Genomic DNA, 23,496 nt, shown 5'->3' on the forward strand with positions numbered 1-23,496 from the left:
ATTAAAAATTGGGCAAAGAAAAAAAAAATGAGCAAAGCACCTGAATACACACTTCCCCAAAGAGGACATACAGATGGCCAGGAGACATATAAAAAGATGCTCAATGTCACTATCAACAAAGAAATATAAATTAAAACCACAATGAGATACCACCTCATATCTGTCAGAATGGCTATCATCAATAAATCAACAAACCAGTGTTGGAGAGAATGTGCAGAAAAGGGAACCCTTGTGCACTGTTGGTGAAAATGCAGACTGGTGCAGCCATTATGGAAAACAGTATGCAAATTCCTCAAAAAATTAAAAATGAAACTCCTTTACGACCCAATGATTCAACTTCTGGCTCTATACTTAAAGAAATCCAAAACACTAATTTGAAAGAAGTACCCCTATGTTCACTGCAGCATTATTTACAATAGCCAAGATACAGAAGCAACCCAAGTGCCCATCAGTAGGGGTGGCTAAAAGAGTTGTGGTACATATATAAAGGAATAATTACTCGACCATAACAAAAGGATGAAATCGTAACATTCCCAATAGCAAGGATGGACCTAAAAGGTATTATGCTAAGTGAAGTCAGTCAGAGAAAGACAAATACCATATGAATTCACTTTTATGTGGAATCTAAAGAAAAACAGAAACAAAACAGAAACAGACTCATAGACACAGAGAACAAACTGAAGGTTGACAGAGGGAGAGGGTTAGGGGACTGGTTGAGAAAGGTGAAGGATTTGAGAGTTCAGATTGACAGTAACAAAATAGTCATGGGGATGTAAAATACAGCATAGGAAATATAATCAATAATATTGTAATAATTATATATGGTACTGGAAATATTAGGGGAACACTTTGTAAAGTCTATGATTGCCTAGCCACTGTGCTGTACACCTAAAACTATACAAAATAATGGCAGAATAAACTAAAAAGACATGGGACAAATAAAGAGCAAATAACAAAGTGGTAGATTTAAATCCAGCCACATTAATAACTGCATTAAATGTAAATAGTCTAAATACTCCAATTAAAGTGCAGAGATTGTCAAATGGGATTAAAACAAAGCAAGATGAATACATGCTGTGTGCACACACAAAATACTCACTTTAAAAATAAAGACATGTAATAAATATAAAAAAAGGAAAAAAATACACCACATAAGCACTACACAAATAAGAGTCAAAGTGACAATACCAACTCTATACTTCAGTACAAAGAATATTACCAGGGTATAGAAGAAATTTAAAATAATAAGGGATCAATTTATCATTAGACAAAACAATTCTAAATGTGTATGTGCCTAATAGAACTCCAAAATCATGAAGCAAAAATCAGACAGAATCGCTCTGAAGCACAGAGGCTGCTGGTTCAATCCCCAGTCAGGGCCCATACAGAAATGGCTCAATGTTCCTGTCTCTCTCTCTCTCCCTTCTTCTCTCTCTAAAAATCAATAAAACAAACATTAAAAAAACAAAACAAAAATAAAATAGAAACGAGAGGAGAAATGAATAAATATGGAATTACATGTGGAGACTTCAATTCTCCCTTCTCAGTAATAGATAAAATGTCTACATGCATTATTAGATCACTCCTTTCTGCTGGTGGATGCTGCAGAGCAAGCATCATTGAAGTGTCCCGCCCACAGTCGTCATGTCTAAGTCAGAGTCTCCCGAAGAGCCTCAACAGCTATAGAAGCCCTTTACTGGAGGTTTTGTGGGAAACAGGCTGTAAGCTGACAAAGTCCTTATAGTCGCAGGGGTTGGGAACATTTTTGGCTGAGAGAGCCATGAACGCCACATATTTTAAAATGTAATTCCGTGAGAGCCATACAATGACCCTTGTACATTATGCATTATCCAATAAAAATTCGGTGTTGTCCTGGAGGACAGCTGTGATTGGCTCCAGCCACCCACAACCATGAACATGAGCAGTAGGAAATGAATGGATTGTAATACATGAGAATATTTCATATTTTTAATATTTTTTTTTATTAAAGATTTGTCTGCGAGCCAGATGCAGCCATCAAAAGAGCCACATCTGGCTTGCAAGCCATAGGTTCCCGACCCCTGGTCTAGGGCTTAGCCTAGGGCTAAGGTCTTCCCCACACCCTCTGAAGGCTAAGCTCTTCCCCACACCATTGGCTGTTGCATGGTGGGGATGGTGCACTCTTAAGAGCATTCCTGATTATACCTCAGATGTGACTTTGTACTGGAGACTTCCTTGTTTTGCAAACGATTTTGTTCTCTGCACTATATAATAAAGCTGACCAGGGGTTTCCCCCGCTTTTGTATGCCATTAACTTACAGGAGGCCTCTCGATCCCATCCTTTTTCTCTCTGTGTTTATTTCTTAATCTCCCACTGTTCACCCTCAGGACCTAGACAATTATAAGTTGTGTTGGTCTGTGGCAAGGTTTGAGCTTTGAAACAACCAATGAGAGTCTGAGGACCCATGTTGAGCAGTGGGGAACATTCACAGACTGTGTGGTGATTAGAGATCCAAATACTGAGTGCTCCAGAGGCTTTGGGTTTGTCACCTATGCCACTGTGGAGGACGTGGAGGCAGCCATGATTGCAAGGCCGCACAAGCTGGATGGAAGAGTTGTGTAACCAAAAATAAAAATCTATCTCAAGAGAAGATTCTCAAAGGCCTGTTGCCCACTTAACTGTGAAAAATATTTTTGTCGGTGGTATTAAAGACACTGAAGAACATCACCTAAGAGATTATTTTAAACAATACGGAAAAATTGAAGCAATTGGAATCATGAATGTCTGAGGCAGTGGCAAGAAAAAAAAGCTTTGCTTCTGTAATCTTAGATGACCATGACCCTGTAGAAAGACTGTCATTCAGAAATACCATACATACTGTGAATAGCCACAATAGCGAGGTAAGGAAAGCACTATCTAATTAAGAGACAGCTGGTGCTTCATACAGCCAAAGAGGTTGAAGTGCTGATGGAAATTTCAGAGGTAGTGGTGGAGGTAGTTCTGGTGGGAGTGACAGCTTTGGTCGTGGAGGAAACCTCAGTGGTCAAGGTGGCCTTGGTGGCAGTCAGGTGGTGGATATGGTGGTGTGGGGATGGCTATAATGGATTTGGTAATGATAGAAACAGTTTTGGAGGTGGCAGAAGCTACAATGATTTTTGGCAATTACAACAGTCAATTTTCAAACTTTGGAACCATGAAAGAAGGAAACTTTGGAGGCAGAAGCTCTGGCCCCTGTGGTGGTGGAGGACAATGCTTTGCCAAACTGTGGAACCAAGGTGACAATGGTAGTTCCAGCAAAGGTTTTAATTATTGCCAGGAAACAAAGCTTAGCAGGAGAGGAGAGCCAGAGAAGTGACAGAGAAGCCACAGGTTACAACAGATTCATGAAGTCAGCTAAGCACAGTGGTGGCAGGGCCTATCTGCTGCAAAGAAGACGTGTTTTAGACAGTACTCATGTGAATGAGCATTGTGTAACAGGTTATTTTAGCTTCTGTTCTGTGGAAAGTATAAAGCATTCCAAAATAGAGTTTGAATGCAGACTTTTTTTTGTGCCCATGCTGTCAATTGCTACATGTAATAGTCTGATCACGATGCTAAATAAATGTGTCTTTCTTTAAAAATCTCAACAAATCTAAAAGGACTGAAATGAGACAAAGTATTTTCTCTAACACCAAAAAATTGATTTAAAAATAAATAATAAAAATATCTCTGGCCCTGGCTGGTTGGCTCTGTAGGTTAAGAACGTCATCTCAAAACGACAAGGCTGTGGGTTTGATCCCCAATCAGGGCACACATGGATAGTATCCAAAAAATGCATGACTGAGTAGAACAACAAATGAATGCTTCCCTTCCCCTTCCCCTCTCTCTCCCTTCCTCTCTCTCTGTCTCTTTAAAAATCAATAAAAGTTAAGCCCTTGCTGGACAGCTTGGTTGGGGGGAGCACTGTCCCAGAGCACAGGGTTCCCAGTTCAAGTCCCCAGTCAGGGCACATACAGGAGCAGTTCGATATTCCTGTCTCTCTTTCTCTCTCCCTGTCTCTCTCTCTAAAAAAATAAAATAAAATAAATATATATACATACATGAAAAATCCCTAAAAATTAAAAATTAAATACATTTATAAATAAGCCAAGAGTCAAGAAAGAAATCACTAGAGAAATTAGCAAATTTTTGAACTAAAAAAAAAAGAGAAAACATAATAGACCGAAATGTGTGGAACACAAGTAATGCAATGCTTTGAGGGAACTATAGAGCATTAAAATCTTATATTAGACAAGTCAGATCTCACATTGATGATCTATACTTTTATCTTTAGATAATCAGAAAAAATTAATTCCATAATAATCAGAAGAACATAAAAAACATAACAGCAGAAATCAATAAAACTGAAAACAAATTTAAAAGTAAAAATTAATAAAACCAAAATGTCATTCTTTAAAACAATAAAATAAATTTGAACCCAAAGAAAAGAGATAACACAAATTACCAACATCAGCAATGAGAGGGGATATTTCTCCAAATTCTACAGTATAAGACTATTATGACAACTTTACTCCAATAAATTTGATAATTAAGATAATATGGATATATTTTTGAAAGATAAATAATCAAAGCTCACTTAAGAAAAACTATGTAACGTAAGTAGCTATATACATCTATTGAAGAAATTACATTCATAACTTAAATTCTTCCGACAAAGAAAACTCTAGACTTCACTGGTAAAATTTAATGAACACCCAAGATGGAATAATATCAATTCTATAGAAAACAGAAGGTAGAGAACACTCCCCAAATCATTTTGCAAATCCAGCATTATCTTGTTACCAAACCAGACAAAGATATCACAAGAAAAGGTAATTACAGACTAATACCCATTATGCACAAAGATGCAAAAAATACTTAACAAAGTTTTAGCAAATCATATCCAGCAACACACAAAAAAGGATATATTGTAACCAACTAGAGTTTATCCCAGGAATGCAAGGTTAGTTCAACATCTGACTATCAATCATGGCATTTCATATTAACAATCCAAAAAAGGAAAACCATATGATCATCTTGAGTAATGCAGAAATCATTTGGCAATATTCAAAATCCATAAAATCTCTGTGTACTTAGGAATGGAAGAGAACTTTCAGATAATAAGCATCTATGAGCCTGACCAGGTGGTGGCGCAGTGGATAGAGAGTCGGACTGGGATGTGAAAGACCCAGGTTCGAGACCCCGAGCTCACCAGCTTGAGCGAGGGCTCATCTGGTTTGAGCAAAAGCTCACCAGCTTGAGCCCAAGGTCACTGGCTCGAGCAAGGGGTTACTTGGTCTGCTGAAGGCCCGCAGTCAAGGCACATATGAGAAAGCAATCAATGAACAACTAAGGTGTTGCAACGCGCAATGAAAAACTAATGATTGATGCTTCTCATCTCTCTGTTCCTGTCTGTCCCTGTCTATCCCTCTCTCTGACTCACTCTCTGTCTCTGTAAAAAATAAGTAAATAAATACAATAAAAAAACATGGGCCCCAAATTCTTTGACAGTCCAAAGACTACAAAGACATGATTATCAGGGTTTCGCCATTAAATAAGCATCTATGAATAGCTACAGCTAACTTTGTACTAAGTGGTTAAAGACTGCAAGCTTTCCCCGAGATCAGGAACAAGGAGGGAATGCTCACTCTCATCACTTTTGTTCAAAATTGTATGAAGGTTCTAACAAAGAATTTAATTAATTAGTTAGCTCAAATAAAAAATATATAGATTGGAAAGAAAGAATTATAAATGCCCTCATTTGTAGACATGATTATCTACATAGAAATTCCCAAGGAATTCTTTTAAAAAGATACTGGAGGCCCTGGCCGGTTGGCTTAGCGGTAGAGCGTCGGCCTAGCGTGCGGAGGACCCGGGTTCGATTCCCGCCCAGGGCACATAGGAGAAGCGCCCATTTGCTTCTCCACCCCTCCGCTGCGCCTTCCTCTCTGTCTCTCTCTTCCCCTCCCGCAGCCAAGGTTCCATTGGAGCAAAGATGGCCCGGGCGCTGGGGATGGCTCTGTGGCCTCTGCCCCAGGCACTAGAGTGGCTCGGGTCGCAACATGGCGACGCCCAGGATGGGCAGAGCATCGCCCCCTGGTGGGCAGAGAGTTGCCCCCTGGTGGGCGTGCCGGGTGGATCCCGGTCGGGCGCATGCGGGAGTCTGTCTGACTGTCTCTCCCTGTTTCCAGCTTCAGAAAAATGCAAAAAAAAAAAAAAAAAAAAAGATACTGGAATTGATAAGTGAATTTACAAGGTCATGAGATACACATTAAACACACAAAAGTCAACTGTATTTTTATATACTATTAATGAACACCTGAACACTTGAATGTAAATAAATGTAATAAAGACTCTGAGTCCATTTTTGATGTTCGACCATTGACAGCTTTCAAATCCCATTCCTCTCTCTTGCTCCGTATCTGGGCAAGTCAATAAGAAAGTCTTGACATTTCTGACCTTGCTGTCAGTGGGGAAGTTTAAACCATGCAAATTAAACTTATATACAGAAATCATTACCTTGGTCTTGTTCTTCAACCATAATAAAAATCAGAGCTACTTGGCCCTCTCTTCTCTCTAGATATCCTGTGATATCCAGCTTGGGCACCCACCCTGCTCTGCTCAGAAAGTCCTATTGTGTGAGTAATAAACCTTTTCATAGTCTCTTAGTACATGTGTGGTGTCACTGGTTTAACATTTAAACATATTTTGGGTAGTGGTGGGGTTGATCCCACCCTCTGTGGGGCAACAGCAAAACAAAATAATATCAGTTTCAAAAGCAGCAGGAAACACAAAACATTTAGGAGTAAATTTAACAAAATATATATATGTGCAAGACCTATACACTGAAAACTACAAACATGGTTGATAGAAATTACAGATGACCTAAATAGAGAGAGATATCATGAACAGGGAGATCTAATATTGTTATGTTTGATAGGTTGAATACAGTGTCAATCTAATCTTAGCAGGACATTTTTTTAAATAAATTGACATGCTGACTTCAAATGTATATATAGATACAAAGGATACAGAAAAGTTGTTAGTACAGTCAGTAATGAAACCTCACACAACAGTGAAAATGAAGGAAACACAGCATTTCACAACAACATGGATAAATCCTAAAAGTATATTCAAAATATAGAAGGCAATCTACAGGATAGTATCACCGGAATGAGACCTTTGTATAAGGAAAGTTTGAACGCATGCAATTCACATATGTACCCAACATCAGGGCCCCAAAATATCTGATGCAAACATTGACAGATTTAAAAGGAGAAATAGACAGTTCTATAATAAAAGGAGACTTCTATACTCAAATTTCAATAATGAATAGAATAACGAGAGAAGATCAATAAGAAGATAGAGGAATTGATTAACAGTACAAACCAATTGTATTTAATAGACGTATATAAAACACTTCACCCAACAACAGCAAAATACACTTTTTTTTTCTCAAGTGCACATGAAATATTCTCTAGGACATGTTGTATATTAGGCCACAAAACAAATAATAAAATTTAAAATATTGGTCTGACCTGTGGTAGCACAGTGGATAAAGTGTCAACCTGGAATACTGAGGTCATTGGTTCAAAACCCTGGGCTTGCCTGGTCAAGGCACATACAAGAAGCAACTACTACAAGTTGATACTTCCTGTTCCATCTACTATCTTTCTCTCTCTCTATCCTCTCTCTTAAATCAATAAAATCTAAAAAGAGAGAGAGAGAGAGAAAGCAATCAATGAACTAAGGTGATGCAACTATGAGTTGATGCTTCTCATCTCTCTCCATCTGTCCCGCCCTCTCTCTCTCTATTAAAAAAAAAAAGGAAGAAAAAACATATTGAATCATATAAAGCATCATTTCTAATCATAATGGAATGAAACTAGAAATCAATATCAGAAGGAAAACTGAAAAATCCACAAATATGTGGAAATTAAACAATATACACTTAAATAACCAATGTGTCAAAGACAAACCACAAAGGAAATTAGAAAATATCTTGAGACAAATGAAAATGAAGATACAACATACCAAATCTTATGAGATGCAGCAAAAGCAGTGCTCAGAAGGAAACATAGTTGTAAATGCACACATTAAATAAGAAGACAGATCTTAAATAATAACCAAACTCTACATCTTAAGAAAGTAGAAAAAGAAGAGCAACCTAAACCTAAAGCTAGCAGAAGGAAATATAGATTAGAGCAAAGATAAATTAAATTAAGAACAGAAAATCAACAGAGAAAATTAAGCCAAAAATTGGTTCTTAAAAAAACCTGACAGCCTGACCTGTGGTGGCACAGTGGGATAAAGCGTCGACCTGGAACACTGAGGTCGCCGGTTCGAAACCCTGGGCTTGCCTAGTCAAGGCACATATGGGAGTTGATGCTTCCTGCTCCTCCCCCTTCTCTCTCTCTCTCTCTCTCTCTCTCTCTCTCTCTCTCTCAAAATCAATAAATAAAATATTAAAAAAAAAAACACCTGACAAGTATTCGGTAGTTTGAGAAAAAGAGAGACTTAAATTAGTAAAATAGAAATGAAAATAGAAACATTACTACTGATTTTACAGAAATAAAAAGGATTATAAGAGACTACTATAAACAATTTGTACCAACAACCTAACTGAAGTGGACAAATTCCCAGAAATACACCACCTACCAAAACTGAATCATGAAGAAATAGAAAATATAAATAAACCTATACCTACTTGGGAGATAGAATTAGTAATCTAACCTCCCAACAAAGAAACACCCTGGACAAGATGGTTTCATTCATGAATTCTCCCAAACATTTAAAGAAGAATTAACATCAATCCTTCTCATTTTCTTCCCAAAACTTAAAGAATAGGAAAATTTTCCTAACTCATTATATGAAACCAGCATTACCCAGATACCAGTCAGATAAGACACTAACAAAAAAACTAACAAATATAAGGTGACAGAACATGATTTAACTTGAGGTGATGGGCTCACAATGCAATCACCATTCAAATGCTATAGCAATGTTTACCTAGAATCTATGTACTCTTATTGATCAATGTCACCCCATTGAATTGAACTTATAAATAAAAAGTTAAAAAAAAAGAAAACTACAGATCAATATTTCTTATGAACCTTGATACAAAACTTCATCAATATATTAAAAAGGATTATACACCATGACCAAATAGAATTTATTCTGGGGCTGCAAAGATGGTTCAACATATAAAAATCAATCAATAGAATATACCAGATTAATAGAAAACAAGGAATAAAAACCACATAAACATCTCAATTGATGCAGAAAAAGCATTTGACAAAATTCAACATTTTTTCATTAAAAAAACCCCCCAAAAAACTAAAAAAAAACCCAACCACTCAGTAAACCAGGAATAGAAAGAGATTTCCTCAACATGATAAAGGCCATATGTGAAAAACCCTCAGCTAACATAATACTCAATGGTAGGAGAGTAAAATCTTTAATAATCAGGTACAAGACAAGGGTGCCCACTATTGCCACTTCTATTCAACATAGCCAGAGCAATTAGGCAAAAAAGGAATAAAGTCGAGAGACAAGATGGCGCTGGAGTAGGCGGACGTACCAGCATCTACCTCCCAGAACCAAAGTGGATTACAAACTAATTTTATGAACTATCATCTGGAAAAACCAACTTTGGACTAAACTAAGAGGACTCCTCAACCAAGGAACACTGAAGAAGCCACACCAAGACTGGTAGCAAAAGCGGAAACGCGGAGAGGGCTGCCCAGCTCCTCGGAGCGAACGGCAGCAGGGAGAGACTCGCGTGGCGGGAAGTGAGTTTAGCAGAGGGGAAAGGGTCCTGAGCCCCAGGAACAAAGCCCCAGTCTGCAGCCCCAGAGCCCAGAAGAGGCGTAAGGACAGTATTTAGCTGGAAACAAATCAGGATACTGTTTGTGAGAGAGTCTGATTTCTCAGACCCAGGATCCTTCTTAAAGGGACCACGCAGAACAGGAAGAGAGTGCAATCTAGGAGGCATAGGGAGAAACATTTTGGGAGATAGCCACCCTAACCCCTGGGACGAGTCACTCCCCAAAGCTGAAGTGAATATTTCCCCCCGGAAACAGCAATACCAGCAAAGGGAAGCAGGAGAGCAGCCAAACAAGCTCCCCCGTGGCATTCAGAGCAGAGTCGCATAGAAGGAGGGAGCTTTCGGATCTACAGTAGTGAGTCTTAGGGTCCGAGCTGCAACGCCCCCACCCACGCGGCTGAGGGCGCGCTGGAGGGCGGGCAGCAGCGGGAGACAGAAGCGCAGTTCTGCTGGCAGGGGCGGAAGCCGGCTGGCCACCAGTGGGCTCAGGTGTGAGCTCAATCTTGCCCGGCTGGGGAGAAGGGGGCGTGCAAAAGTGGTCAAGCTCAGCTGCCGGCAGCCTGTAATCCAGCCTCCGGGAGAAGGGCGGGAACCTCAGAAAGCGTGGAGACCAGCCCCGGAGCAAGGACAGAGGAGCACAGCCCTGCCCCGCCTGTGCAAACCAAGCTTGCAGTCTGACTTGGTAGCTGGCTCCTCCCATGGGGGTGGAGCCAAAAGCCCAGAAGAGGCGGAGTTCCACTACAGAGCTGAGCTTGGGCACGCAGCCTTGCCCGGCGGTAGAGCCAAGGCTAGCAGCTGTTCCTTGAGTGGGATCCTCCTGCAAGGGCAGGGCGAAAGCTCAGAAACAGGCGGAGACCCGCAGCTGACCAAAGGTGCTTGCCAGTGCCCTCAGGACCGAGCATAACGTCACACACGAGGGCGGGGCAAAGGACAAGGCCACCAACCCTTGTGCACCCGCACGTGATCACAGCCACTCCCGTGAAGAGAAAATGCAGAGGCAGAGAAATTCAACACAAATAAACCAAGAGAAATCCCCAGAAAAGGACCTAAGTGAATCAGAAATAACCAAATTACCAGATGCAGAGTTTAAAATAATGATTGTTAGGATGCTCAAAGATATTAGAACAACCATAGATGGCCATTACGAAAACCTAAATAAAGAGATAACAAATATAAAAAAGGACATTGAAATAATAAAAAAGAATCAGTCAGAAATGACAAATACAATATCTGAAATAAAGAATACAATGGAAGGAATTAAAAGCAGGATGGATGAAGCAGAGAATCAAATCAGTGAGTTAGAGGACACAATAAATAAAGGCACGGAAGCAGAGCAGAAAAAAGAAAAGAGACTCAAAAAGTCTGAGGAAACTCTAAGAGAGCTCTGTGACAACATGAAGAGAAATAACATCCGCATCATAGGGGTTCCTGAGGAAGAGAAAGAACAAGGGATAGAGACTTTGTTCAAACATATTATAGCAGAAAATTTCCCCCAATTAAGGCAGGAAAACATTTCACATGTTCAGGAAGCACAGAGAACTCCATTAAGGAGAAACCCAAAGAAACCAACACCAAGACACATCATAATTAAAATACCAAAGCTAAATGATAAAGAGAAAATATTAAAAGCTGCTAGAGAAAAAAAGACTATCACCTACAAAGGAGCCCCCATAAGGATGACTTCTGACTTCTCAACAGAAACACTTGAGGCCAGAAGGGAATGGCAAGAAATATTCAAAGTAATGCAGAACAAGAACCTACAACCAAGACTACTTTATCCAGCAAGGCTATCATTTAAAATTGAAGGAGAAATAAAAAGCTTTACAGACAAAAAAAAAAAAAAAACTCAAGGATTTCACTGCAACCAAACCAAGGCTGCAAGAAATGCTAAGGGACCTGTTGAAAACAGATCAAAGGAAAAAAAAGAATATAGCAGAAGAGAAATACAGTTTTGAAGAAAAAAAAAAATGGCAATAAACAATTACATATCAGTAATAACCTTAAATGTTAATGGATTAAATGATCCGATCAAGAGACATAGGGTAGAGAGACAAGATGGCGCTGGAGTAGGCGAACGTACCAGCATCTACCTCCCAGAACCAATGTGGATTACAAACTAATTTTATGAACTATCAACTGGAAAAACCAACTTTGGACTAAACTAAAAGGACTCTTCAACCCAGGAACGCTGAAGAAGCCACACAGAGACTGGTAGGAAAAGCGGAAACGCGGAGAGGGCTGCCCAGCTTCTCGGAGCGAACGGCAGCAGGGAGAGACTCGCGTGGCGGGAAGTGAGTTTAGCAGAGGGGAAAGGGCCCTGAGCCCCAGGAACAAAGCCCCAGCCTGCAGCCCCAGAGCCCAGAAGAAGCATAAGGACAGTATTTAGCTGGAAACAAGTCAGGATACTGTTTGTGAGAGAGTCTGATTTCTCAGACCCAGGATCCTTCTTAAAGGGACCACGCAGAACATCTCTCTCACAAACACTCACCCAGGGCTCCTGGAGACGGAGGGAGAGGGGAGAGAACCACAGTAACAGGAAGAGAGTGCAATCTAGGAGGCTTAGGGAGAAACATCTTTGGGAGATAGCCACTCTAACCCCTGGGACGAGTCACTCCCCAAAGCTGAAGTGAATATTTCCCCCAGAAACAGCAATACCAGCAAAGGGAAGCAGGAGAGCAGCCAAACAAGCTCCCCCGCGGCATTCAGAGCAGAGTCGCATAGAAGGAGGGAGCTTTCGGGTCTACGGTAGTGAGTCTTAGGGTCCGAGCTGCAACGCCCCCACCCACACGGCTGAGGGCACACCGGAGAGCGGGCGGCAGCGGGAGACAAAAGCGAGGTTCTGCTGGCAGGGGCGGAAGCCGGCTGGCCACCAGTGGGCTCAGGTGTGAGCTCAATCTTGCCCAGCTAGGGAGAAGGGGGCGTGCAAAAGCGGCTAAGCTCAGCTGCCGGCAGCCTGTAATCCAGCCTCCGGGAGAAGGGCGGGAAACCCAGAAAGGGTAGAAACCAGCCCCGGAGCAAGGGCAGAGGAGCACATCCCTGCCCCGCCTGTGCAACCCAGGCTTGCGGTCTGACTTGGTAGCAGGCTCCTCCCGCGGGGGTGGAGCCAAAAGCCCAGAAGAGGCGGAGTTCCACTACGAAGCTGAGCTTGGGCACGCAGCCTTTCTTGGTGGTAGAGCCAAGGCTAGCAGCTGTTCCTTGAGTGGGATCATCTTGCAAAGGCAGGGCGAAAGCTCGGAAACAGGCGGAGACCCGCAGCTGAGCAAAGGTGATCGCCAGTGCCATCAGGACCGAGCATAACATCACACACGGGGGCGGGGCAAAGGCCAAGGCCACCAACACTTGTGCACCCGAGCACGTGATCACAGCCACTGTCGTGAAGAGAAAATGCGGAGGCAGAGAAATACAACACAAATAAACCAAGAGAAATCCCCAGAAAAGGACCTAAGTGAATCAGATATAACCAAATTACCAGATGCAGAGTTTAAAATAACAATTGTTAGGATGCTCAAAGATATTAGAACCACCATAGATGGCCATTACGAAAATCTAAATAAAGAGATAACAAATATAAAAAAGGACATTGAAATAATAAAAAAGAATCAGTCAGAAATGACAAATACAATATCTGAAATAAAGAATACAATGGAAGGAATTAAAAGCAGGATGGATGAAGCAGAGAATCGAATCAGCGAGTTAGAGGACACAATAAATAAAGGCATGGAAGCAGAGCAGAAAAAAGAAAAGAGACTCAAAAAGTCTGAGGAAACTCTAAGAGAGCTCTGTGACAACATGAAGAGAAATAACATCCGCATCATAGGGGTTCCTGAAGAAGAAGAGAAAGAACAAGGGATAGAGACTTTGTTCAAACATATTATAGCGGAAAACTTCCCCAATTAAGGCAGGAAAATATTTCACATGTTCAGGAAGCACAGAGAACTCCATTAAGGAGAAATCCAAAGAAACCAACACCAAGACACATCATAATTAAATTACCAAAGCTAAATGATAAAGAGAAAATATTAAAAGCTGCTAGAGAAAAAAAGACAATCGCCTACAAAGGAGCCCCCATAAGGATGGCTTCTGACTTCTCAACAGAAACACTTGAGGCCAGAAGGGAATGGCAAGAAATATTCAAAGTAATGCAGAACAAGAACCTACAACCAAGACTACTTTATCCAGCAAGGCTATCATTTAAAATTGAAGGAGAAATAAAAAGCTTTACAGACAAAAAAAAACTAAAGGATTTCACTACAACCAAACCAAGGCTGCAAGAAATGCTAAGGGACCTGTTGTAAACAGATCAAAGGAAAAAAAGAATATAGCAAAAGAGAAAAACAGTTTTAAAGAAAAAAAATGGCAATAAACAATTACATATCAGTAATAACCTTAAATGTTAATGGATTAAATGATCCGATCAAGAGACATAGGGTAGCTGCGTGTATAAGAAAACAGGACCCATACATATGCTGTCTACAAGAGACACACCTTAAATCAAAAGATGCACACAGACTGAAGATAAAAGGATGGAAAAAATATTTCACACAAATGGAAATGAAAAAAAAGCTGGGGAAGCAATACTTATATCAGACAAAATGGACTTTAGAACAAAGACCATAGTTAGAGATAAAGAAGGTCACTACATAATGATAAAGGGAGCAATACAAAAGGAAGATATAACCATTATAAATATCTACGCACCTAATATAGGAGCACCTAAATATATAAAGCAGACTTTGATAGACTTAAAGGGCGAGATCAACAGCAATACTATAATAGTAGGAGATTTCAATACCCCATTAACATCATTAGATAGGTCCTCAAGAAAGAAAATTAACAAAGAAACAGCAGACTTAAAGGACATATTAGATGAACTCGATTTAATAGATATCTTCAGAACCTTTCACCCTAAAAGAGCAGAATATACATTCTTTTCAAGCGCTCATGGGACATTCTCTAGAATAGACCACATGTTAGGGCACAAAAGCGGGCTCAACAAATTTAAGAAGATTGAAATCATATCGAACACTTTCTCTGATCACAATGGCATTAAACTAGAAATCAACCACAATAGAAAAATTGAAAAACATTCAAACACTTGGAAACTAAATAGCACGTTATTAAACAATGAATGGGTTAACATTGAGATCAAAGAAGAAATTAAAAAATTTCTAGAAACAAACGATAATGAGCATACATCAACTCAAAATTTATGGGACACAGCAAAAGCAGTCCTGAGAGGGAAGTTTATAGCATTAAAGGCATACCTCAAGAAGCTAGAAAAAGCTCAAATTAACAACTTAACCCTGCATCTAAAAGAACTAGAAAAAGAACAGCAAGTAAAGCCCAGAGCTAGTAGAAGGAAGGAAATAATAAAGATCAGAGCAGAAATAAGTGACATAGAGGCTAAAGAAACAATACAGAGAATCAATGAAACCAGGAGCTGGTTCTTTGAAAAGGTAAACAAGATCGATGAACCTTTAACGAGACTCAACAAGAAAAAAAGAGGACTCAAATAAATAAAATTAGAAACGAGAGTGGAGAAATAACAACTGACACAACAGAAATACAAAATATTGTAAGAAAATACTATGAAGAACTGTACGCCAAAAAACTAGACAACCTAGATGAAATGGACAAATTCCTTGAATCATATAATCTTCCAAAAATCAATCTGGAAGAATCAGAAAACCTAAACAGACCAATTACAACAAATGAGATTGAAACAGCTATCAAAAAACTCCCAAAAAAGAAAAGTCCTGGGCCTGATGGCTTCACAAGTGAATTCTACCAAATATTCAAAGAAGAACTAACTCCTATCCTTCTCAAGCTATTTCAAAAAATTCAAGAGGAAGGAAGACTTCCAAACTCCTTTTATGAGGCGAGCATAATTCTGATTCCAAAACCAGGCAAAGACAACACAAAAAAAAGAAAATTATAGGCCAATATCCCTGATGAACTTAGATGCAAAAATCCTCAATAAAATATTAGCAAACCGGATCCAGCAATATATGGAAAAAATCATACACCATGATCAAGTAGGATTTATTCTTGGGAGGCAAGGCTGGTACAATATTTGCAAATCAATCAATGTGATTCATCACATAAACAAAAGAAAGGAGAAAAACCACATGATAATTTCAATAGATGAAAAAGCATTTGATAAAGTCCAGCACCCATTCATGATCAAAACTCTCAGCAAAGTGGGAATACAGGGAACATACCTCAACATGATAAAGGCCATCTATGACAAACCCACAGCCAACATAATACTCAATGGGCAAAAATTAAAAGCTATCCCCTTAAGATCAGGAACAAGGCAGGGTTGCCCCCTTTCACCACTCTTATTCAACATAGTTCTGGAAGTCCTTGCCACAGCAATCAGACAAGAAAAAGAAATAAAAGGCATCCAAATTGGAAAAGAAGAAGTAAAACTATCATTATTTGCAGATGACATGATATTGTATATAGAAAACCCTAAAGTTTCAGTCAAAAAACTACTAGACCTGATAAAAGAATTTGGCAAGGTGGCAGGATATAAAATCAATACTCAGAAATCAGAGGCATTTTTATACACTAATAATGAACTGTCAGAAAGAGAAATCAGGGAATCAATCCCCTTTACCATTGCAACCAAAAAAATAAAGTACCTAGGAATAAATCTAACCAAGGAGATTAAAGACTTGTACTCAGAAAATTATAAAACATTGATAAAAGAAATCAGGGAAGATACGAATAAGTGGAGGCATATACCGTGCTCATGGTTAGGAAGAATAAACATCATTAAAATGTCTATATTACCCAAAGCAATTTATAAATTCAATGCAATACCAATGAAAATACCAATGACTTACTTCAAAGACATAGAACACGTATTCCAAAAATTTATATGGAACCAAAAAAGAACACGAATAGCCTCAGCAATCCTGAAAAGGAAGAAAAAAGCAGGAGGTATCACACTTCCAGATATCAAGTTATATTATAAGGCCATTGTACTCAAAACAGCATGGTACTGGCATAAGAACAGGCACATAGATCAATGGAACAGAACAGAGAACCCAGAAATAAACCCACAGCTCTATGGACAACTGATATTTGACAAAGGAGGTAAGACAATACAATGGAGTAAAGACAGCCTCTTCAACAAATGGTGTTGGGAAAACTGGACAGCTACCTGCAAAAAAATGAAACTAGACCACCAACTTACACCACTCACAAAAATAAACTCAAAATGGATAAAAGACTTGAATGTAAGCCATGAAACCATAAGCATCTTAGAAGAAAACATAGGGAGTAAGCTCTCTGACATCTGTCGCAGCAATATATTTGCTGATTTGTCTCCACAGGCAAGTGAAATAAAAGACAGGATAAACAAATGGGACTTTATCAAACTAAAAAGCTTCTGCACAGCTAAAGACAATAAGAACAGAATAAAAAGACAAACTACACAATGGGAGAATATATTTGACATAGCGTCTGATAAGGGGTTAATAACCAAAATTTATAAAGAACTTGTAAAACTTAATATCAGGAAGACAAACAATCCAATCCAAAAATGGGCAAAAGAAATGAATAGACATTTCTCCAAAGAGGACACACAGATGGCCAATAGGCATATGAAAAAATGTTCAACATCATTAATGATTAGAGAAATGCAAATTAAAACCACAATGAGATATCACCTCACACCAGTCAGAATGGCGCTCATCAATAAAACAACACAGAATAAGTGCTGGCGAGGATGTGGAGAAAAGGGAACCCTCCTGCACTGCTGGTGGGAATGCAGACTGGTGCAGCCACTGTGGAAAACAGTATGGAGATACCTCAAGAAATTAAAAATCGAACTGCCTTTTGACCCAGCTATACCACTGTTAGGAATATACCCCAAGAATACCATAGCACTGTTTGAAAAGAAGAAATGCACCCCCATGTTTATGGCAGCATTGTTCACAATAGCAAAGATCTGGAAACAGCCCAAGTGTCCATCAGAGGATGAGTGGATTAAAAAGCTTTGGTATATATATACTATGGAATACTTCTCAGCCATAAGAAATGATGACATAGGATCTTTTACAACAACATGGATGGGCCTTGATAACATTATACTGAGTGAAAGAAGTAAATCAGAAAAAACTAAGAACTATATGTTTCCACACATAGGTGGGACATAAAGATGAGACTCAGAGACATGAACAACAGTGTTGGGGTTACAGAGTGGGAGGAGGAGAGGGAGGGGGTTGGGGGAGGGGAGGGGCACAAAGATCATGGCTTTTCAGCATTGGCCATATTCCCCCCTTAATCTATAGACAGACAGCATATATTTACGTATGGTGTTCCCAACTGCTGTCTTAGGGACAAATGCTGATAAACTATTTCAGCATTTCCTCCTTCTTCAAAGACTTATATGTCAACATAGAGCTCCATGTTTCATAGGACATACTCAAGCTCACTCCATGCTCCCTGGAGCTTTAGCACAAGGGAATGCCCCCCCCTTTTTTTTTGGTAGTAGTATTTTTTCTTTTATTTATTTATTTTTTGTATTTTTCTGAGATGGAGATGGAGAGGCAGTCAGACAGACTCCTGCATGTGCCTGACTGGGATCCACCTGGCATGCCTACCAGGGGGGAATGCTCTGCCCATCTGGGGTGTTGCTCTGTTACAACCAGAGCCATTCTAGCGACTAGGGCGGAGGCCATGGGGCTATCCTTAGTGCCTGGGGTGGCTTTGCTCCGGTGAAGCCTTGGCTGCGGGCAGGAGGAGAGAGATGAAGAGGAAGGAGAGGGGGAGGGGTGGAGAGGTAGATGGGCACTTCTCCTGTATGCTCTGGCCAGGAATCGAACCCGGGAATCCTGCACACCAGGCCAATGACTCCGACGGGTCTACCATATCATGCTTTTTACTTAAAAAAAAAAAAATTTACATTTCTTTTGAATGCTGATGAACAGGAGACACCAAATCTTTTTCGTCTGCAAACTACTACCTTCTTTATTAGATCTAGCTAAAACACTGTTTTGTCTTTTTCCAAATATCTCCAGATATATGGAAAAGATTTATATAGGCAGATGGGGATCCTCAAACCCCTCAGCGAGATCTTCTGAGCATGGCTTTTAAGATACCTAGAGGCAGAAAAAGCCCAATAGAGATCAGGGGAACTACCAGCTTTTAGGATACATCCTTAAAGGCTCCAACACCCCAAAGGGGTCTCATAGGGTGCCATCTGGGTCCTGCTTCAATAGTGGAAAGGAAGGTCATTGAACTAAAGCCTGCCAGGCTTACACGCCTGTGCTGTGAGGAAACAGGGACACTGGAAGGTGGGCTTCCCCCTCGCTCCTCTAAGAGAGGGTTCAGTCTTTTCCAGCCCTGCTCCAGCCACCTATGACCTAACCTTGCCCAGAAAGCTGGGGTTTGCCACTGAAGGCTGAAGGTACCCAGGGCCGTCGGCCCCATCTACGACACTGTGGACGAGCCTAGGGTATTTCTTCCAAGAAGCAGGTAAACTGATCTCATTTGCACAAGGGCCACTTAACTATGTTTTGCCTGAATAGTCAGGTTTTTTATTCTTCCCTCAAAGATCTCTGTTGTGGGTGTTGATAGTCCTATTTTCTGCTGCTTTGCTTAATATATAGTGTTTCCTTTATCTCTCCTACCTCAATGCCCCACTCATATTTCAGGCTGGGACCTACTCTTAATTTAGAGCTCTCTTTCCTCCTTTTGCCACCTTGTGTTATGAATTTACCTTTGCCACCCAGCTTAGTGTATCCCAAGGTTCTCTTTACCAGGCCACAGTCACAGAGCTCCAGGGAAAAGCAACCTGGTCTCAACTCTCCAGGCAGAGGAGAACAGAAGCTCCATATCCACACATGCTGCAAATGGCTTTTTCCAGTCTACCTGAATCATTACCAGCTAGAAGCAGCGGTCATTGGGACTTGGACATGAGCTGCAAAGTATAGAATGGTGACAACAATTCCAGTGCCATACGGACTTTTCCTGTGGGGAACTTTCCTGGACTCCTGCTCCCTGTGACAGCTCCTAACAGACTGAACTGTGGTTGGGTTGCATTTTTCAGGGATTTGGCATGGTGATGGGGCCAACTTGGACTTGGTGAACATGTTAAGGACACTACTCTTTTATGGACTCTTGCTGTACTGGCCAAGAGTTTGCTTAAAGGCTTTTAATCACTGTAAAAAAAAATAGAGGACTGGATGAAGAAGATGGGGCACATATACACCATGGTATACTATTCAGCTAGGAGAAATGATGACATCGATCACTTATAGTGGAATGGTGGAGTCTTGGTAGCGTTGTGCGGGGTGAAATAAGCGAATCAGAAAAAAACAGGAACTGCAGGATTCCATACATTGGTGGGACATATAAGCGAGACTAAGAGGCATGGACAGGAGGGTGGTGGCTATGGGGGTGGGGGGAGGGAAGGAGGGAGAGGGGGAGGGAGAGGGGTACAGAGAGAACTGGATGGAGGGTGGCGGAGGACGATCTCTCTTCGGGTGATGGGTATGCAACAGAACTAAATGACAAAACAACCTGGAAATGTTTTCTTTGAATGTATGTACCCTGATTTATTGATGTCACCCCAATAAAATAAAAATTTATTTATATAAAAAAAGGAATAAAGTCATCAAAATTTGTAAAGAAGAAATAAGATTATCATTGTTTTCAGATGACATACCTAATATTTAGAAAACCTTAAAAATTACACACACACACAGTTAAAGCTAATAAGCAAATGCAACAAAGTTGCAGGATATAAAATCAACATACAAAAATCAGCCACATTTCTATATATTAACAATGAATAATCTAAGAAGGAAATTAAGGAAAGTTTTATTTATAATATCATCAGAAAGAATAAAATACTTAGAAATAAATTTAACCAAGGAATTAAAAGACACCAAAAACTACAAAACATTGCTGACAGAAACAAAGAAATGGAAAAACATTCACGTTCATATATTAGAAGACTTAATATTGTTAAAATGACATTATTACTCAAAGCAATCTGCAGATTCAATGTAGTAATCACTATCAAAATCCCAACAGTGGCATTTATTTATTTATTTAAACAGAAATAGAGAACCCCATCCTAAAATTCATACGGAATCTGAAGGGACCCTAAATAGCCAAATCAATGTTGGAAAAGAACAAAATTGAAAGATTCAAGTGTCTGATTTCAAAACTTACTACAAAGCCACAGCACTCAAAACAGTATGGTGGTGGGGTAAGGACAGGCATACAGACCAATGGAATAGATAGAGGGCCCAGAAATAAACACTTTCATAGATGGTTAATAGTTTTTTGATCAGGCTACCAAAACTATTCAATGGAGAATAGACAATACCAACAAATGGTGCTGGGCAAACTGGATATCTATATGAATAAGCATAAATGCTGACTCTTACCCTATGCCATACACAAAAATTAAAATACCAGTAGATCAAAGATCTAAATGTAAGAACTAAAATTATAAAACCATTAGATAAAAACATAGGGTAGAATCTTTATGACATTGAATTTGGCAATGATTTACTGGATAATGCCAAAAGCAAAGGCAACAAAATAAAAAATAGAGTAGACTTCATCAAAATTAAAAATTTTGTGCATTAAAGGACCTCATTCGGAGAGTGAAATGACAACCTGAAGAATGAAAGAAAGCCCTCACCGGGCTGCTCAGCTGGTTAGGGCGTCGTCCTGACACACCAAGGTTGCAAGGCTGATCCCTGGTCAGGAAACATAGGGATCAATCAGTGAATTGATGCTTATCTTTCCTCTCCCCCCCCAGCCCCCATTCCTCTGTCTAAAGTCAATCAATAAAAGATATTTTTAGAGAACGGAAGAAAATATTTGCAATTCATATATCTGATAAAGGATTACTGTCGAGAATTTAGAAAGAACTTCTACTCAACAACGAAAAGCTAACAACCCAAAACAAAAAATGGGCCAAGAACAGGAACAACACTTCCTCAACGACATGCAAATGGCCGATAACCATATGAAAAGAGGCTTAACATCACTAATACAAATTAAAAACACAATGAGATACGGCCTCACACCTATTAAGATGGCTACAATCAAAAACGGAAAATAACAAATGCTGACAAGGAAGTAGCATTTACCCCACCACTATACTGTTTTGAGTGCTGTAGCTTAGTAGTAAGTTTTGAAATCAGACACTTGAATCTTTCAATTTTGTTCTTTTCCAACATTGATTTGGCTATTTAGGGTCCCTTCAGATTCCGTATGAATTTTAGGATGGGGTTCTCTATTTCTGTTTAAATAAATAAATAAATGCTACTGGAAGGAAGTAGAGAAGTTGGAACCCTTGTGCACTGTTGGTAGAAATGCAAAATGGGACAGCCAATGTGGAAAACAGTACAGTAGTTCCTCAAAATGATAAACATATTGTAGAATTGCCATCTGATTCATCAAGTCCACTCCTAGATGAACTGAAAGCAGGGACTTCCAACAAATACTGTACACCAGTGTTTTAGCAGCCCCGTTCCCAACGGCCTAAAGGCAGAAACAAACAAAGCAGACGTCCATCTACAGATGATAAAATGAATATTACTCAGCCTGAAAAATTAATGAATTTCTGACACACGCGACAATATGGATAAACTTTGGAAACATTATGCCAAGTGAAATTAGCCAGTCACAAAAGGACAATTATTGTATGATTCCACCTATATGAGGTAAATTCATAGAGACAGAAAGTAGATCAGAGGTTACAGGGGCTGCAGGTGGTGGTGGTTAGGGAATTGGGAGTTACTGTTTAAGGGTACAGAGCTTATGTTTGAAGTGATGGAAAATTTGGAAATAGATAGTGGTGATGGCTGTACAACACTGTGAATGTATTTAATGTCACTGGATTGTACACTTAAAGATAGTTTAAATGGTAAATTTTATGTTATGTATATTTTACCACAATTTTTTAAAATTGAAAACAAAAACAAAACCCACATCTCATGCAGTACAATTCTGGATATTACTAAGTGATTCAAATCTAACTGAGAAAAGTACATATAAAGGAATTAAGGATAGTGGTTACATCTGAGTAGGGAGGTATATTCAGATATTTTCACTTGCACCTGCCATGTTTTAATTCTTAAATCTAGGTGACATGCGTTGTATGTTTGTTGTACAGTTTTATTAAGGGTCTGAAATAATTGATGATAATTAAAGTAAACAGGATTAGGAAACAACATGGACAGGTTCCAGGAGGCACTGAGCCTACTGCATAGAAGCGACTGACCCCTATTTTGTGGGGTGGCACCAGGTCATTTACTCTCCTTGTCCCCAGTCATGCCCAAACCCCGCCTTATCATAACCCTTCCTTCAACAACCCCATCGGGAAAACCCCAACATGGAGGGGTCCTTTAATTATTCTTGAAGATCTGGGTTGGGCCTTGAACTAGGCACAAATATCCAGCTTCTGGGCAGGGGCGGGCTAAACTGGGGCACATGTGTCTGACCCCCACCCCTGCGGAAAGGACACTTCCTCAGTTTCATAGCCCTACTGACTATTGCTAGCGGCTTTCATCACTATAGTACTTTGTAGCAACTAACAATTCTCATTTAAAATTCTAAAATCAGTAGGTGAAGATCTGTATTGAAAAATTCACCAAATTTCATCCCTCCCCCCCTCCCCCCCAATTCCCCAGCC

At 39.8% G+C, this 23,496-nt stretch overlaps 1 protein-coding gene and 1 pseudogene across 4 annotated transcripts in view; one reads left to right on the forward strand and one right to left on the reverse strand.

Annotated features, from left to right (window-relative positions):
• Positions 1–23,496, reverse strand: part of CHDH (choline dehydrogenase) — a 55,859-nt gene that overhangs the window by 20,388 nt on the left and 11,975 nt on the right. The window lies entirely within an intron of this gene.
• LOC136314016 (heterogeneous nuclear ribonucleoprotein A1-like) lies at positions 1,645–3,335 on the forward strand (annotated as a pseudogene).

Source organism: Saccopteryx bilineata, chromosome 10 (genome assembly GCF_036850765.1).
Source record: "Saccopteryx bilineata isolate mSacBil1 chromosome 10, mSacBil1_pri_phased_curated, whole genome shotgun sequence".
Classification (NCBI taxonomy): Eukaryota; Metazoa; Chordata; class Mammalia; order Chiroptera; family Emballonuridae; genus Saccopteryx; species Saccopteryx bilineata.